General features: G+C 40.9%; 1 protein-coding gene across 1 annotated transcript in view; it reads right to left on the bottom strand.

Moving 5' to 3' along the window:
• LOC110508012 (P2Y purinoceptor 2-like) overlaps nucleotides 1-14,384 on the bottom strand; it is a 32,345-nt gene extending 17,961 nt beyond the window's left edge. The window contains exon 1 of the mRNA XM_036965780.1: nucleotides 14,272-14,384. The gene's annotated coding sequence lies outside the window, so the exon portion shown is untranslated. The remainder of the gene's footprint in view (nucleotides 1-14,271) is intronic.
• Nucleotides 14,385-15,204: the final 820 nt, after the last annotated feature.

The following is a 15,204-nucleotide window of genomic DNA, read 5'->3' as shown; positions in this document are numbered from 1 at the left end:
ACTAGTAAAGGTCTGTTAATACAGGACTAGTAATACAGGACTAGTAATACAGGACTAGTAATACAGGACTAGTAAAGGTCTGTTAATACAGGACTAGTAATACAGGACTAGTAAAGGTCTGTTAATACAGGACTAGTAATACAGGACTAGTAAAGGTATGTTAATACAGGACTAGTAATACAGGACTAGTAATACAGGACTAGTAATACAGGTCTGTTAATACAGGACTAGTAATACAGGACTAGTAAAGGTCTGTTAATACAGGACTAGTAAAGGTCTGTTAATACAGCACTAGTAATACAGGACTAGTAAAGGTCTGTTAATACAGGACTAGTAATACAGGACTAGTAAAGGTATGTTAATACAGGACTAGTAATACAGGACTAGTAAAGGCCTGTTAATACAGGACTAGTAATACAGGACTAGTAAAGGTCTGTTAATACAGGACTAGTAATACAGGACTAGTAAAGGTCTGTTAATACAGGACTAGTAAAGGTCTGTTAATACAGGACTAGTAATACAGGACTAGTAAAGGTCTGTTAATACAGGACTAGTAATACAGGACTAGTAATACAGGACTAGTAAAGGTCTGTTAATACAGGACTTGAAATACAGGACTAGTAATACAGGACTAGTAATACAGGACTAGTAATACAGGACTAGTAATACAGGACTAGTAAAGGACTGTTAATACAGGACTAGTAATACAGGACTAGTAAAGGTATGTTAATACAGGACTAGTAATACATGACTAGTAAAGGTCTGTTAATACAGGACTACTAATACCGGACTAGTAAAGGTCTGTTAATACAGGACTAGTAAAGGTCTGTTAATACAGGACTAGTAAAGGCCTGTTAATACAGGACTAGTAATACAGGACTAGTAAATATATGTTAATACAGGACTAGTAATACAGGACTAGTAAAGATCTGTTAATACAGGACTAGTAATGATCTGTTAATACAGGACTAGTAATACAGGACTAGTAAAGATCTGTTAATACAGGACTAGTAATACAGGACTAGTAAAAATATGTTATTACAGGACTAGTTATACAGGACTAGTAAAGGTATGTTAATACAGGACTAGTAAAGGTATGTTAATACAGGACTAGTAAAGGTCTGTTAATACAGGACTAGTAATACAGGACTAGTAAAGGTCTGTTAATACAGGACTAGTAACACAGGACTAGTAAAGGTCTGTTAATACAGGACTAGTAATACCGGACTAGTAAAGGTATGTTAATACAGGACTAGTAAAGGTCTGTTAATACAGGACTAGTAAAGGCCTGTTAATACAGGACTAGTAAAGGGCTATTAATACAGGACTAGTAATACAGGACTAGTAAAGATCTGTTAATACAGGACTAGTAACGGTCTGTTAATACAGGACTAGTAATACAGGACTAGTAAAGGTCTGTTAATACAGGACTAGTAAAGGTCTGTTAATACAGGACTAGTAAAGGTCTGTTAATACAGGACTAGTAATACAGGACTAGTAAAGGTCTGTTAATACAGGACTAGTAAAGGTCTGTTAATACAGGACTAGTAAAGGTATGTTAATACAGGACAAGTAAAGGTCTTAATACAGGACTAGTAAAGGTATGTTAATACAGGACTAGTAAAGGTCTGTTAATACAGGACTAGTAATACAGGACTAGTAATACAGGACTAGTAAAGGTCTGTTAATACAGGACTAGTAAAGGTATGTTAATACAGGACTAGTAAAGGTCTGTTAATACAGGACTAGTAATACAGGACTAGTAAAGGTCTATTAATACAGGACTAGTAAAGGTCTGTTAATACAGGACTAGTAATACAGGACTAGTAAAGGTCTGTTAATACAGGACTAGTAAAGGTATGTTAATACAGGACTAGTAATACAGGTCTAGTAAAGGTCTGTTAATACAGGACTAGTAAAGGTCTGTTAATACAGGACTAGTAAAGGTCTGTTAATACAGGACTAGTAAAGGTCTGTTAATACAGGACTAGTAAAGGTCTGTTAATGCAGGACTAGTAAAGGTCTGTTAATACAGGACTAGTAAAGGTATGTTAATACAGGACTAGTAAAGGTCTGTTAATACAGGACTAGTAAAGGTCTGTTAATATAGGACTAGTAATACAGGACTAGTAAAGGTCTGTTAATACAGGACTAGTAAAGGTATGTTAATACAGGACTAGTAAAGGTCTTTTAATACAGGACTAGTAATACAGGACTAGTAAAGGTCTGTTAATACAGGACTAGTAAAGGTATGTTAATACAGGACTAGTAAAGGTCTGTTAATACAGGACTAGTAATACAGGATTAGTAAAGGTCTGTTAATACAGGACTAGTAAAGGTATGTTAATACAGGACTAGTAAAGGTCTGTTAATACAGGACTAGTAAAGGTCTGTTAATACAGGACTACTAATACAGGACTAGTAAAGGTCTGTTAATACAGGAATAGTAGAGGTCTATTAATACAGGACTAGTAAAGGTCTGTTAATACAGGACTAGTAATACAGGACTAGTAATACAGGACTAGTAATACAGGACTAGTAAAGGTCTGTTAATACAGGACTAGTAAAGGTCTGTTAATACAGGACTAGTAATACAGGACTAGTAAAGGCCTGTTAATACAGGACTAGTAATACAGGACTAGTAAAGGTCTGTTAATACAGGACTAGTAAAGGTATGTTAATACAGGACTAGTAAAGGTCTGTTAATACAGGACTAGTAAAGGTCTGTTAATACAGGACTACTAATACAGGACTAGTAAAGGTCTGTTAATACAGGAATAGTAGAGGTCTATTAATACAGGACTAGTAAAGGTCTGTTAATACAGGACTAGTAATACAGGACTAGTAATACAGGACTAGTAATACAGGACTAGTAAAGGTCTGTTAATACAGGGCTAGTAAAGGTCTGTTAATACAGGACTAGTAATACAGGACTAGTAAAGGCCTGTTAATACAGGACTAGTAATACAGGACTAGTAAAGGTCTGTTAATACAGGACTAGTAATACAGGACTAGTAAAGGTCTGTTAATACAGGACTAGTAATACAGGACTAGTAAAGGTCTGTTAATACAGGACTAGTAATACAGGACTAGTAAAGGCCTGTTAATACAGGACTAGTAATACAGGACTAGTAAAGGTCTGTTAATACAGGAATAGTAATACAGGACTAGTAAAGGTCTGTTAATACAGGACTAGTAGAGGTCTATTAATACAGGACTAGTAAAGGTCTGTTAATACAGGACTAGTAAAGGTCTGTTAATACAGGACTAGTAAAGGTCTGTTAATACAGGACTAGTAAAGGTCTGTTAATACAGGACTAGTAATACAGGACTAGTAAAGGCCTGTTAATACAGGACTAGTAATACAGGACTAGTAAAGGTCTGTTAATACAGGACTAGTAATACAGGACTAGTAAAGGTCTGTTAATACAGGACTAGTAATACAGGACTAGTAAAGGTCTGTTAATACAGGACTAGTAAAGGTCTGTTAATACAGGACTAGTAATACAGGACTAGTAAAGGTCTGTTAATACAGGACTAGTAAAGGTCTGTTAATACAGGACTAGTAAAGGTCTGTTAATACAGGACTAGTAAAGGTCTGTTAATACAGGACTAGTAAAGGTCTGTTAATACAGGACAAATAATACAGGACTAGTAAAGGTCTGTTAATACAGGACTAGTAATACAGGACTAGTAAAGGTCTGTTAATACAGGACTAGTAAAGGTCTGTTAATACAGGACTAGTAAAGGTATGTTAATACAGGACTAGTAAAGGTCTGTTAATACAGGACTAGTAATACAGGACTAGTAAAGGTCTATTAATACAGGACTAGTAAAGGTCTGTTAATACAGGACTAATAAAGGTCTGTTAATACAGGACTAGTAAAGGTCTGTTAATACAGGACTAGTCAAGGTCTGTTAATACAGGACTAGTAAAGGTTCAGCGTTACAGACGTCTATATAGGTTTTCTTCTAGAAGTGGACACTACACCATACGTTTTAACAGATAAGCAAGTTGGAGTCTGCTATTGGACCAGGTCTCTCTTGTAAAAGAGATGTTCTCTCAATGAGAAAAACCTGCATAAAATGTTGTTTAAGTTGGCATACATTCTCTCTCTCTCTACAGAAAGAAGAGCAATGCATTTTTTTAAAGGCTTCTTTCTACACACTGCAGAAGGAACACGTCAGAGCTTCTCCTGTCCTGCAACATTGCACATTTTACCAGTACTAGTTACTCACAGTGAGAAACGCTGTTCAGTCTTGAAGGAACACACTCCGGATATGTACAGCAACTATGTCCAACTCCTGTACTAGACTATAACATAACTGGATTACTGATGCACCACTCCAGCTAGCAGAGCTTGGACCTGTCTCTATCTGCTGGTTAGGCCAATTTACTGTAAATCTCTGAATGCGTCTTCCTCTCGGAGATACACAGAATGCTTTACACAATGTTTCTCCATGCTCGTGTGTGAGCGTGTGACAGTCCAGTTATTTGGCTTGGTGCTGAACCTGAGTAGGCGTGAACATGTTTGGCAAGCTGCAGCCTGTACACACACACAGGGATGGAACTCATGATCAAGATGTACCTACTGTACACACACACACAGGGATGGAACTCATGATCAAGATGTACCTACTGTACACACACACAGGGATGGAACTCATGATCAAGATGTACCTACTGTACACACACAGACAGGGATGGAACTCATGATCAAGATGTACCTACTGTATACACACAGACAGGGATGGAGTATTTAGCTATGACCCACTCAGTATTTAGCTATGGCCTGCTCAGTATTTAGCTATGGCCTGCTCAGTATTTAGCTATGGCCTGTTCAGTATTTAGCTATGACCCACTCAGTATTTAGCTATGGCCTGCTCAGTATTTAGCTATGACCCACTCAGTATTTAGCTATGACCTGCTTAGTATTTAGCTATGACCTGCTTAGTATTTAGCTATGACCTGCTCAGTATTTAGCTATGACCTGCTTAGTATTTAGCTATGACCTGCTCAGTATTTAGCTATGGCCTGCTTAGTATTTAGCTATGCCCTGCTCAGTATTTAGCTATGACCTGCTTAGTATTTAGCTATGACCTGCTCAGTATTTAGCTATGACCCACTCAGTATTTAGCTATGACCTGCTCAGTATTTAGCTATGCCCTGCTCAGTATTTAGCTATGACCTGCTTAGTATTTAGCTATGACCCACTCAGTATTTAGCTATGACCCGCTCAGTATTTAGCTATGACCTGCTTAGTATTTAGCTATGACCTGCTCAGTATTTAGCTATGACCTGCTTAGTATTTAGCTATGACCTGCTCAGTATTTAGCTATGGCCTGCTTAGTATTTAGCTATGCCCTGCTCAGTATTTAGCTATGACCTGCTTAGTATTTAGCTATGACCTGCTCAGTATTTAGCTATGACCCACTCAGTATTTAGCTATGACCTGCTCAGTATTTAGCTATGCCCTGCTCAGTATTTAGCTATGACCTGCTTAGTATTTAGCTATGACCCACTCAGTATTTAGCTATGACCCGCTCAGTATTTAGCTATGGCCTGCTCAGTATTTAGCTATGACCTGCTTAGTATTTAGCTATGACCCACTCAGTATTTAGCTATGACCCACTCAGTATTTAGCTAAGACCCACTCAGTATTTAGCTATGGCCTGCTCAGTATTTAGCTATGGCCTGCTCAGTATTTAGCTATGACCTGCTCAGTATTTAGCTACGACCCACTCAGTATTTAGCTATGACCCACTCAGTATTTAGCTATGACCCGCTCAGTATTTAGCTATGGCCTGCTCAGTATTTAGCTATGACCTGCTCAGTATTTAGCTATGACCCACTCAGTATTTAGCTATGACCCACTCAGTATTTAGCTATGACCCACTCAGTATTTAGCTATGACCCACTCAGTATTTAGCTATGGCCTGCTCAGTATTTAGCTATGACCTGCTCAGTATTTAGCTATGACCCACTCAGTATTTAGCTATGACCCACTCAGTATTTAGCTATGACCCGCTCAGTATTTAGCTATGGCCTGCTCAGTATTTAGCTATGACCTGCTCAGTATTTAGCTATGACCCACTCAGTATTTAGCTATGACCCACTCAGTATTTAGCTATGACCCACTCAGTATTTAGCTATGACCCACTCAGTATTTAGCTATGGCCTGCTCAGTATTTAGCTATGACCCACTCAGTATTTAGCTATGACCCACTCAGTATTTAGCTATGACCCACTCAGTATTTAGCTATGGCCTGCTCAGTATTTAGCTATGACCCACTCAGTATTTAGCTATGACCCACTCAGTATTTAGCTATGACCCACTCAGTATTTAGCTATGACCCACTCAGTATTTAGCTATGACCCACTCAGTATTTAGCTATGACCCGCTCAGTATTTAGCTATGACCCGCTCAGCATTTAGCTATGACCCGCTCAGTATTTAGCTATGACCCACTCAGTATTTAGCTATGACCTGCTCAGTATTTAGCTATGACCCGCTCAGCATTTAGCTATGACCCGCTCAGTATTTAGCTATGACCCGCTCAGACCCGCTCAGTATTTAGCTATGACCCGCTCAGTATTTAGCTATGACCCACTCAGTATTTAGCTATGACCCACTCAGTATTTAGCTATGACCCACTCAGTATTTAGCTATGACCCGCTCAGTATTTAGCTATGACCCGCTCAGTATTTAGCTATGACCCGCTCAGTATTTAGCTATGACCCGCTCAGTATTTAGCTATGACCCGCTCAGTATTTAGCTATGACCCGCTCAGTATTTAGCTATGACCCGCTCAGTATTTAGCTATGACCCACTCAGTATTTAGCTATGACCCACCCAGTATTTAGCTATGACCCACTCAGTATTTAGCTATGACCCACTCAGTATTTAGCTATGACCCGCTCAGTCTTCTGGAAAGTACAAGTTGCCCCTTCGGATTCAATAACTCATTATTCACTTTGTTTGGTTAATGATCCATGTGAATGTATCAATTATGGCAATTATATTGTTTTATATGATACGCTTTGTTAACTATCATTTTTTAGTAATCACTAATATTCACAATATTATATTAACTACCCCCACCCTGTTGAATCTGCTAGATGTGTACAGTACCTGTACCTCTATAATCATACAAGTTGATGTTTCTTGTTTGTCTAAAGTCAATACAAAAGAAACCTCTCTCACAGATCTCAACTGTAGGTACTGTCTGTCTGTCTGTCTGTCTGTCTGTCTGTCTGTCTGTCTGTCTGTCTGTCTGTCTGTCTGTCTGTCCACAGCTCAACAGGCAGACAGTTCAACAGACACAGTTCAACAGACACACAGTTCAACAGACAGACAGCTCAACAGACAGTTTAACAGACAGACAGTTCAACAGACAGACAGCTCAACAGACAGACAGCTCAACAGACAGACAGTTCAACAGACAGACAGTTCAACAGACAGGCAGCTCAACAGACAGTTCAACAGACAGACAGTTCAACAGACAGACAGCTCAACAGACAGACAGCTCAACAGACAGCTCAACAGACAGACAGCTCAACAGACAGACAGCTCAACAGACAGACAGTTAAACAGACAGACAGTTCAACAGACAGAGAAGTATGAATAATAAAGGATTGAGGGGAATTTCACTGGGGTAAAATAACATCTGTAGCCGTGGATCTTGAATGACGGTGTGTGTTTGTGTGCGTGTGTGTGTGTGTGTGTGTGTGTATGCATGTGTGTGTCTGAGGGGAGGGATGCTTTCTCACTATGAGGTCAGTGATAACCTACCTGAAGTTTTTTTTAGTTATTGTGACACATCCAGTAAATACATTTTTTTTGCCAGGATCCAGTTTCAAGCCAGACCCCTCAGAAATCAATCACAACCTACAGTAGGCTGCGACCCACAAGGAATCAATCACAACCTACAGTAGGCTGGGACCCACAAGGAATCAATCACAACCTACAGTAGGCTGCGACCCACAAGGAATCAATCACAACCTACAGTAGGCTGCGACCCACAAGGAATCAATCACAACCTACAGTAGGCTGCGACCCACAAGGAATCAATCACAACCTACAGTAGGCTGCGACCCACAAGGAATCAATCACAACCTACAGTAGGCTGGGACCCACAAGGAATCAATCACAACCTACAGTAGGCTGCGACCCACAAGGAATCAATCACAACCTACAGTAGGCTGCGACCCACAAGGAATCAATCACAACCTACAGTAGGCTGCGACCCACAAGGAATCAATCACAACCTACAGTAGGCTGCGACCCACAAGGAATCAATCACAACCTACAGTAGGCTGCGACCCACAAGGAATCAATCACAACCTACAGTAGGCTGCGACCCACAAGGAATCAATCACAACCATTTGGAAAACACTGCTCCATTTCATGTACACATAACTACTCTCCACATCTGACACACACATGAGCAGGGACAGGGACAGGGACAGGGGCAGGGGCAGGGACAGGGACAGGGACAGGGACAGGGACAGGGGCAGGGTAAGGGACAGGGACAGGGACAGGGGCAGGGGCAGGGACAGGGACAGGGACAGGGACAGGGGCAGGGACAGGGGCGGGGACGGGGGCGGGGACGGGGACGGGGACGGGGACGGGGACGGGAGCGGGGACGGGGACGGGGGCGGGGACGGGGACAGGGGCCGGGACAGGGACAGGGGCAGGGACAGGGACAGGGACAGGGACAGGGACAGGGGCAGGGACAGGGACAGGGACAGGGGCACAAATCTCTTTAGGCTTTTATGTGGAAGTAAATTGACAAATGTACAATGACCCAAATGTTGCACCGTTCAACCTTTTTCACTCCCCCACCCTTCCCCAATCCACCACAACCCCCCATTACACAATAACATTACTATAACCTACTGTACAACCCCCCAATACACACAAACATTACTGTAACCTACTGTACAACCCCCCAATACACACAAACATTACTGTAACCTACTGTACACTACAACCCCCCACTACACACAAACATTACTGTAACCTACTGTACAACCCCCCAATACACACAAACAATACTATAACCTACTGTACACTACAACCCCCCATTACACACAAACATTACTGTAACCTACTGTACACTACAACCCCCCATTACACACAAACATTACTATAACCTACTGTACACTACAACCCCCCATTACACACAAACATTACTGTAACCTACTGTACACTACAACCCCCCACTACACACAAACATTACTATAACCTACTGTACAACCCCCCAATACACACAAACATTACTGTAACCTACTGTACACTACAACCCCCCACTACACACAAACATTACTATAACCTACTGTACAACCCCCCATTACACACAAACATTACTATAACCTACTGTACACTACAACCCCCCATTACACACAAACATTACTGTAACCTACTGTACACTACAACCCCCCACTACACACAAACATTACTATAACCTACTGTACAACCCCCCAATACACACAAACATTACTGTAACCTACTGTACACTACAACCCCCCACTACACACAAACATTACTATAACCTACTGTACAACCCCCCATTACACACAAACATTACTATAACCTACTGTACACTACAACCCCCCATTACACACAAACATTACTGTAACCTACTGTACACTACAACCCCCCACTACACACAAACATTACTATAACCTACTGTACAACCCCCCAATACACACAAACATTACTGTAACCTACTGTACACTACAACCCCCCATTACACACAAACATTACTATAACCTACTGTACACTACAACCCCCCACTACACACAAACATTACTATAACCTACTGTACAACCCCCCATTACACACAAACATTACTATAACCTACTGTACAACCCCCCATTACACACAAACGTTACTATAACCTACTGTACAACCCCCCAATACACACAAACATTACTATAACCTACTGTACACTACAACCCCCCAATACACACAAACATTACTATAACCTACTGTACACTACAACCCCCCATTACACACAAACATTACTATAACCTACTGTACACTACAACCCCCCAATACACACAAACATTACTATAACCTACTGTACACTACAACCCCCCCATTACACACAAACATTACTATAACCTACTGAACACTACAACCCCCCATTACACACAAACATTACTGTAACCTACTGTACAACCACCCATTACACACAAACGTTACTATAACCTACTGTACACTACAACCCCCCATTACACCCAAACGTTACTGTAACCTACTGTACACTACAACCCCCCATTACACACAAACGTTACTATAACCTACTGTACACTACAACCCCCCATTACACACAAACATTACTGTAACCTACTGTACACTACAACCCCCCATTACACACAAACATTACTGTAACCTACTGTACACTACAACCCCCCATTACACACAAACATTACTGTAACCTACTGTACACTACAACCCCCCACTACACACAAACATTACTATAACCTACTGTACAACCCCCCAATACACACAAACATTACTGTAACCTACTGTACACTACAACCCCCCACTACACACAAACATTACTATAACCTACTGTACAACCCCCCATTACACACAAACATTACTATAACCTACTGTACAACCCCCCAATACACACAAACATTACTGTAACCTACTGTACACTACAACCCCCCACTACACACAAACATTACTGTAACCTACTGTACAACCCCCCAATACACACAAACATTACTATAACCTACTGTACACTACAACCCCCCATTACACACAAACATTACTGTAACCTACTGTACACTACAACCCCCCATTACACACAAACATTACTATAACCTACTGTACACTACAACCCCCCATTACACACAAACATTACTGTAACCTACTGTACACTACAACCCCCCACTACACACAAACATTACTATAACCTACTGTACAACCCCCCAATACACACAAACATTACTGTAACCTACTGTACACTACAACCCCCCACTACACACAAACATTACTATAACCTACTGTACAACCCCCCATTACACACAAACATTACTATAACCTACTGTACACTACAACCCCCCATTACACACAAACATTACTGTAACCTACTGTACACTACAACCCCCCACTACACACAAACATTACTATAACCTACTGTACAACCCCCCAATACACACAAACATTACTGTAACCTACTGTACACTACAACCCCCCACTACACACAAACATTACTATAACCTACTGTACAACCCCCCATTACACACAAACATTACTATAACCTACTGTACACTACAACCCCCCATTACACACAAACATTACTGTAACCTACTGTACACTACAACCCCCCACTACACACAAACATTACTATAACCTACTGTACAACCCCCCAATACACACAAACATTACTGTAACCTACTGTACACTACAACCCCCCATTACACACAAACATTACTATAACCTACTGTACACTACAACCCCCCACTACACACAAACATTACTATAACCTACTGTACAACCCCCCATTACACACAAACATTACTATAACCTACTGTACAACCCCCCATTACACACAAACGTTACTATAACCTACTGTACAACCCCCCAATACACACAAACATTACTATAACCTACTGTACACTACAACCCCCCAATACACACAAACATTACTATAACCTACTGTACACTACAACCCCCCATTACACACAAACATTACTATAACCTACTGTACACTACAACCCCCCAATACACACAAACATTACTATAACCTACTGTACACTACAACCCCCCCATTACACACAAACATTACTATAACCTACTGAACACTACAACCCCCCATTACACACAAACATTACTGTAACCTACTGTACAACCACCCATTACACACAAACGTTACTATAACCTACTGTACACTACAACCCCCCATTACACCCAAACGTTACTGTAACCTACTGTACACTACAACCCCCCATTACACACAAACGTTACTATAACCTACTGTACACTACAACCCCCCATTACACACAAACATTACTGTAACCTACTGTACACTACAACCCCCCATTACACACAAACATTACTGTAACCTACTGTACACTACAACCCCCCATTACACACAAACATTACTGTAACCTACTGTACACTACAACCCCCCACTACACACAAACATTACTATAACCTACTGTACAACCCCCCAATACACACAAACATTACTGTAACCTACTGTACACTACAACCCCCCACTACACACAAACATTACTATAACCTACTGTACAACCCCCCATTACACACAAACATTACTATAACCTACTGTACACTACAACCCCCCATTACACACAAACATTACTGTAACCTACTGTACACTACAACCCCCCACTACACACAAACATTACTGTAACCTACTGTACAACCCCCCATTGCACACAAACATTACTATAACCTACTGTACACTACAACCCCCCAATACACACAAACATTACTATAACCTACTGTACACTACAACCCCCCATTACACACAAACATTACTATAACCTACTGTACACTACAACCCCCCAATACACACAAACATTACTATAACCTACTGTACACTACAACCCCCCCATTACACACAAACATTACTGTAACCTACTGTACACTACAACCCCCCAATACACACAAACATTACTGTAACCTACTGTACACTACAACCCCCCACTACACACAAACATTACTATAACCTACTGTACAACCCCCCATTACACACAAACATTACTATAACCTACTGTACACTACAACCCCCCATTACACACAAACATTACTGTAACCTACTGTACACTACAACCCCCCACTACACACAAACATTACTATAACCTACTGTACAACCCCCCATTGCACACAAACATTACTATAACCTACTGTACAACCCCCCATTACACACAAACGTTACTATAACCTACTGTACAACCCCCCAATACACACAAACATTACTATAACCTACTGTACACTACAACCCCCCAATACACACAAACATTACTATAACCTACTGTACACTACAACCCCCCATTACACACAAACATTACTATAACCTACTGTACACTACAACCCCCCAATACACACAAACATTACTATAACCTACTGTACACTACAACCCCCCCATTACACACAAACGTTACTATAACCTACTGTACACTACAACCCCCCATTACACACAAACATTACTATAACCTACTGTACACTACAACCCCCCATTACACACAAACATTACTATAACCTACTGTACACTACAACCCCCCACTACACACAAACGTTACTATAACCTACTGTACACTACAACCCCCCACTACACACAAACATTACTGTAACCTACTGTACACTACAACCCCCCCATTACACACAAACGTTACTATAACCTACTGTACAACCCCCCAATACACACAAACGTTACTATAACCTACTGTACACTACAACCCCCCACTACACACAAACGTTACTATAACCTACTGTACACTACAACCCCCCACTACACACAAACATTACTGTAACCTACTGTACACTACAACCCCCCCATTACACACAAACGTTACTATAACCTACTGTACAACCCCCCAATACACACAAACGTTACTATAACGTACTGTACACTACAACCCCCCATTACACACAAACGTTACTATAACCTACTGTACACTACAACCCCCCCATTACACACAAACATTACTATAACCTACTGTACACTACAACCCCCCACTACACACAAACATTACTGTAACCTACTGTACACTACAACCCCCCCATTACACACAAACGTTACTATAACCTACTGTACAACCCCCCAATACACACAAACGTTACTATAACGTACTGTACACTACAACCCCCCATTACACACAAACATTACTGTAACCTACTGTACACTACAACCCCCCAATACACACAAACGTTACTATAACCTACTGTACACTACAACCCCCCACTACACACAAACATTACTATGACCTACTGTACAACCACCCATTACACACAAACGTTACTATAACCTACTGTACACTACAACCCCCCACTACACACAAACGTTACTATAACCTACTGTACACTACAACCACCCACTACACACAAAAGTTACTGTAACCTACTGTACAACCCCCCATTACACACAAACATTACTATAACCTACTGTACAACCCCCCAATACACACAAACATTACTATAACCTACTGTACACTACAACCACCCACTACACACAAAAGTTACTGTAACCTGTGATCACAGGTATAAACATCAACGCTGAGACTCACCTGACTGACTGACGAAAAGCAGAATCATAAAACCAAACCACACATAAAACCTGAATGAACAGATGATGAGATCTTATAAAAGTACAGTCGGACAGATGGCAGCCATCCCCCCCCCCCCCTCTCTGTGGAATAGAGGCTTGTGTGGGTGGTGAGAGAGGTGAGAAAGTGGGATTAATGTCTCACCTGCTCCAAAAACACAGTGTATTAATGATTGCCTTGAACTTAACCATAACCATAACGCCAGGCCGGCTCCCTGCTCTCTGCTCTGGGGCAAAGCTCTGTCAACACACTGGTCCACCTGGATGATTAACCAGTTGTCATGGATAGAGGTGTGAGGGAGACCCCTCTCACCTGTTCACGTTCAAATTTCAACTTTATTTGTCCCAGAAGGCAATTGGTTTTGCAGTAAGGAGCACACGAGACACCTGGACACCTTTACAAACACACATATAGACAGACGGATGTTTCAATACACTGGGGTACCAGTGAGGATATCCTACACTGGACACCTTTATACAGCTGTTGAGAAGTCATTGATAGTAATCTGACAATGTTTTTCATGTCATTACATTAAGAAATGTATAAGGGGATCATAGCTATATTCAATCAAATTCACGAGTCAAATCAAATTAAATCAAACTGTATTAGTCACATGCTACGAATACAACAGGTGTAGGTAGACCTTACAGTGAAATGTTGAATACAACAGGTGTAGTAGACCTTACAGTGAAATGTTTACTTACGAGCCCCTAACCAACAATGCAGTTAAAAAAAATATATGAATAAGAAATAAAAGTAACAAGTAATTAAAGAGCAGCAGTAAAATAACAATAACGAGACTATATACAGGGGGGGTGTACTGGTAGAGAGTCAATGTACGGGGCACCGTTTAGTCGAGGTAATTGAGGTAATAAGTACATGTAGGTAGAGTTA

This window comes from Oncorhynchus mykiss, chromosome 27 (genome assembly GCF_013265735.2).
Source record: "Oncorhynchus mykiss isolate Arlee chromosome 27, USDA_OmykA_1.1, whole genome shotgun sequence".
NCBI lineage: Eukaryota > Metazoa > Chordata > Actinopteri > Salmoniformes > Salmonidae > Oncorhynchus > Oncorhynchus mykiss.
This window is presented reverse-complemented; position numbering and strand designations above follow the sequence as displayed.